The following is a 5,898-nucleotide window of genomic DNA, read 5'->3' on the forward strand; positions in this document are numbered from 1 at the left end:
AACAATAGCCCTTGAGATAAATAGTGCTTTATTTATAAGCAGTCCCATTTCCATCCCATTTTCTTTGTTTTACAAATCTAAGTGAGAATGCCTACCTGCTTCCTGGTTTAGAGATTTTTTTTCCTTATTTTCTAAAAGTAAATTTTCTTAAACCAATTTCTAAGTCTGGAAATCAGCCCTTATAGGACTATAAACAATCTTTTTAAATTGCAAGATTGGATGTTTTAATCACTTCAAAATATAACTCTTCTAGAATGTGCATGTTCATTTCAGCACCTGGTATATTCAGGATGTTAACAGAAACTAAATAATCAGAGAAGGTAGCAAGGAAAAGAACTATGCTAAGAATATTTACCTTAGCTTCTTTTTTTTCTTCCTCATTGTTTTTTAACAGGAATGAAAAATTCAGTGTACAAAGTGACTGAGAAAGGGGCTTAAAGCAATAATGGTATCAATTAATGGTATCACTCTGAATATATTTGGACTCTTCTTGAGGAAAATAAATCCCATTTATGATTTAGCAATACAAACACAAATGACAACAAAAAATACTTCATCATCATAATCACCAAAAATAATATTTAAATGTTCACTATGGGTATTTAATGCCTATGATGATACCACTTTCCTACCACACAAAGGACCTGGTAAGGTTACTAAGTACATGTTAATTCTTCCACCATATTCTAATATACCTATACAAAATTATAGTTGTTGAACACAATTCTGCATTTGTCATGTTTTGACCAAAAGAATACAAGTCATCATGATCAGAGTGGAAAAGTAGAAAGTGTGGTATGGTAGCTATTCATGGAATCTAGAGAGAGAAGTATCTAGATAAGTGTTTGGCTAGATTTATGGAAAGCTCATTGACCAACTGAAAATAGAAAATGAAAGAGAAAGAAGCAGTAGAGGAAGAACAACATGATACCATTGGAAGGATGGGTATTTCCAATGGAGGTCAAGGGCTAGGGATCACATTTCCTGGTTTCCTAATATACTAAATAAGCTATGACACTCTGATATTCTAAAGCATCTGTGACATGCATTCATCTTCTGAAAAAAAAAACAGCCAAAAGAAGTCTCCTCTAAACAAATCTCCATGTTTTGTATTATATGATGTTGCAGCCTAGGTACATAGATTGAAGAAATTATGTACCTGACTTGAGCAGACACCAGCAACCTATGACAAAGTGGCAAGACAGCTTGACCTACTGGGAATTTTGATTTGGATAATGGCCCCACCTTAAGCATCTTCATGGTTCACTCTTGAGATAAAGCCATTTCCTTACCTGGGGATTTGAAACTAATAATACCATGGAAACAGTTGAGTGAAAATAAAGACAGAAGCTGAAAGATGCATGAAGAGAAGGCTATAAGCAGAATCCACAAGGCAATGGAAAAATCCTGAAGTTGAGAGCTCAGAACCCTTATCAACAATAGAAACAGACAGAATTATGGTAGAAAGTAGTAAAAGCAGAAGGTAGAACCTGCATCAAGAGAATTATTTACTATTAGAGTTGCCTTTGGTGCACTAGAGGTTTATAGTATCCTAAATATGATCTTTTCAGCCATCTGTGAAGACAAATTGCCCAAGTACTGAAACAGTTTCTTGTGCCTCCTTACTTTCTGACATATCTTTACAACAACCACATTGCCTAAGGAAAACTGAGATTGCTGCTATTCCTTGCAATATGAAGTTACCTACAAACACATCTAAGCCCAGCGGAGTAACCATCTAGTCACTGTTTATAGCTTCCTCAACACTGTGCCAGCACTATCTGTGAGAGAAGAGGGACACTGCAATTCAAGAGATCTGGGACTTGTATCAGATTGTCTCTAGTTGCAAGTAACAGAAAACTCTGCATTAAAAAAAAAAAAAAAAACTTTAAAAATAAGATGTTTGAAATCTCACATACTAAGAAGTCCACAAGTAGGGCAGGCACTGATGTAGTATGTCAAGGTCCCTTCTCTCTTTCTCTGTGGTTCCCTTGTCTCTGCCCTTCTCGTTTTGTGGATTTCCCCCTCAGGCTTGTAGCAGTTCACACAGGAGAATGAACACTCATTCCCCACAAGTGTTTCCAGAACTGGATCATGTACTTATGCCTAAACCAATCAATCTTTAGCAAGAAGAATGGGACTGCCAGGACTCTTTGACATACCCATCCACTGTGGCTATAAGGGGGTCACCCTTATCAAGGAGGATTGAAACATGGACAAAAATCTGGGTTCTGTTCATGCAAAAGGAAAAAAGGAAGCACCTGATGGGTAAGCCATTAACAGTATCTGTTTCAAGAGCCATATCATACCATACTTGAAAGCAAAGTGAAAGAGACCATTGGGTATATTTATTGAGATTCTGAAACACACAGGGTTACCTCCTGTTTTATTTCTACCAGTAAGAAGTTTCTGACCACAAAGTCAGTAATTAGAACAACTTTTCCTTATCATTGACAGTCCTCAAATTATAGTATAACAGTTTCCAATGATACTTTCACTATTCCCATATTATTAATTTATGGCATTTAAAGCTAACAGGCACTAACCAGATTTATTAATCAAATATTGACTGAGTGCCTACTATATACTAATAACCATGCTAGGTGCTAGAGATAGAGAAGCAAACAATTCACATTTTCCCCCCTTATAAGCTAGCAGTATGTTCCCAGAGGGGCTCATATCTTCTCTATCCTTGCTAGGCACTATGGGAGAAGCTTATTCACCCAGAATCTAATGCATGGTTGATAATAATTGTTAAAAGAATGAGAAATATAAATGAATAATAAGGTGAATGGAGGGAATATGAGACCAAGAGACTTATCCTGTCACTCTTCTGGTTTTACTGAGTTTGTGCTGCTGACAATCTCTGAAATCGATTTAATAAAGGTTTAAAAAGTGTTTGAACTAGGGCAATATCATTTTAAATGCTTATCTTTGCCCAGTGCAATTACTTTTAAGGGAAATACTCACCTGAATGTAGAAGCTATGGCAAATTTATCACCAAAAAATATTGTTATGTTATTGTATTCAAACCTTAAGATTATTTCTAAAAAGGAAAAATCGTATTCTACTGACAGTTACAATCTACCACTAACTGACATCATATGGAACTTGTGCCTGAGATGGAAAAGCTTTCTTTTCTGTGGATTTGAGATCAAGGACAGCCCTGTGTACCTTTATGTGTGGCCAAGCCAAGGCTTTGAGGCTTTTTGACAGTGAGAAGCAGGAACAAGGTAAGGATCAAAGGATGAAAATTTCAGGGCAAATAGGTGTATTCATAAGATCTACCTTTGCATAATGTCAGAACATGAATTAAATGGCTGGTACTGATGAGGTGGCAGCTCAACTTAGCCTTTCTAAGGCAGCAGAACAGGCAAGAAATTGTTGGCTTCATGGCCATTTCCATTAGTGTAAAAAATAAAATAAAAACAGAGACCTCTATGACCATTTTAGCCATGGGTATCCCCAAAATCTCCTTTAAAATGTCTACAAAAATCTCCCCCAGGCATAACATCTGAATGAACCTATTCTAAAGAAGACATAACTTCCAATTCTCATTTGTTTTATCATAAAAATAAGGTAGAAATTATGAAGAGTAAGCCAAAAATTATAATATTATTAATAAACACAATTTTCTATATTTTCATGGTTGATCAATTTATATATACTTTTAAATCTTTAAATAAATGTAGGTTTATAATTTTAATTAATGAAACATAGTGTCTGGTAATTTCCCCCCTAAAGTGGGAGCAGATCTTTAGCTAGGAAGGCCCCATTGTTTGATTAAAAATTCACATTTAACTTAAATAATTTTGATTTATAGCACCGTTTCAGGAATAAAATTGATCATAAGCCCAAGAGTTCCTGTATTATATATTTTTTTTTTGTTTTTGTTTTTGTTTTTTTTTTTGGGGGGGTACCAGGGATTGAACCCAGGGACGCTTAACCACTAAGCCATATCCCCAGCCCTATTTATATGTTTTGTTGCTATTGTTTTATTTTTAAATGGCACATAATGATTGCATATATTTATGGGATATATTATGATATTTCGATATATGTATACAATTTTTGATGATCATATCAGGATAATTAGCAGATCCATCACTTTAAACATTTATCATTTAACTGGGAACACTCAAAGTCCTCCCTTCTAGCTATTTTGAAATACCCAATAAATGATTATTAACCATGATTACTCTACTGTGCTAAAAAACACTGGAACTTATTCCTCCTAACAAACTGCAATCTTGTACCTGTTAACAAACCATATTATGTCTTGAGGTTAAAATAAGGCCTTGAACATCTACAACCACATAGCAAACAGTTAAAAAAAATCCATTTGTATGTGGTTTTGTTTTTTAGTATGGAGATTGAACCCAGGGGGGCTTAACACTGAGCCACATCCCCAGCCCTTTTTTAAAAAAACATTTTATTTAGAGACAGGGTATTGCTGACTTACTTAGGGCCTCAATAAGTTGCTGAAGCTTTCAACTTGCAATCCTCCTGCCTCAGCCTCCCCAGTCCCTGGGATTACAGGCATGTGCCACCGCACCCTGCCTGCAAATTCATTTGTTTGAAACCCTTGCTTTTATAACCAAAGTGATTTAGTTATATATTTAACACCCCTTTTGCTTCTGTCCCTGCCTCCTCATCACCATGGTAGCCCTTTTCCACACCCCCACTCTACCTCAGCTAACAAGATATAATAAAATAATCCTGACCAACATGCTCTTTGGCATCCCTGCTGATTTACTATATCCTTTCTCCTTTTCTAATCCACTGATTGAAGCCCCCTCCATCTAATAGTCGACAACTCTATTTGATTGCAGTCCTCTCCATTCAAGGAGAGACAGAGTATTCCTTAAATCACCTCTATCTTAATGAAAAAGAAAGACAGAAACATTTTGACCCTAATTTTGGAAGTAAAAAGAGCCTCTGGAGCCTGGAATCAATGCCTTCCCTAGAATATTTTCCTTCCTTTTTGTCCTCCCTTCCCTTCATTCATTCAATCATTCAACAATTTTATTTCACTGTTAAATGTGCCAAATACTATTCAAATCACTAGGACAATAATGAATATGACGAACAAAAATCCCTGTACTTATGGAACTTACATTCTAGTAAATTATACAGACAATAAACATGTTATCCCCCACCATATACACACATTCTACGTAGTGATATGTGCAAAGAGAAAAACCAAAGCAGGAAAGAAGAGGTAAAATGTGTGTATGGGGGTGCATATATGTCAGGGTGGGACAAATTAAAAATTTAAATGGGATGGTCCAAGACCTCAGTGTTAAAGTGACAGTGAATAAACTCCTGATGAAGATGAGGAGAAAGTCAAGAAGCTGTTTTGGGAAAGGCTTTCCTGAAAGAGAAAAGATTACATTGTTACCCTTTTTAAAAAAGGATAATTGATTAAGATAAAGAGAATTAGGAGCCAGGCATGGTAGCACATGTGCCTGTAATCCCAGCAACTTGGGAGCCTGAGGCACGAGGATTACATGTTTGAGGACAGCCTGGGAAATTTAGTAAGATACTGTCTCAAAATCAAAAATTTAAAACAGTACTGGGGATGGGGATGTAGCTCATTGGTAATACACCCCTGAGTTCAAGCCCTAGCAGCAAAAAAAAAAATGTAGTTACTCAACAAGAGGAGGTGATATACTGCCCAGGTACAGTGGCACACGTCAGTAATCCCAGCAACTCAGGAAGCTGAGGCAGGAGGATCTCAAGTTCAAAGCCAGCCTCAGCAAGGCCCTAAGCAACTTAGCAAGATCCTGACTCTAAATAAAATATAATATTCACTGGGGATGTGGCTCAGTGGTTGAGCACCCCGGGTTCAATCCCTGGGTGAAAAAAAAAAAAGAGGTGATATACTCCCCTAAAACC

The sequence above is a fragment of the Marmota monax genome, unplaced genomic scaffold (assembly GCF_021218885.2).
Source record: "Marmota monax isolate L192 unplaced genomic scaffold, Marmota_monax_Labrador192_F-V1.1 WCK01_AAM20220418_F8-fsc00067, whole genome shotgun sequence".
NCBI classification, from domain to species: domain Eukaryota; kingdom Metazoa; phylum Chordata; class Mammalia; order Rodentia; family Sciuridae; genus Marmota; species Marmota monax.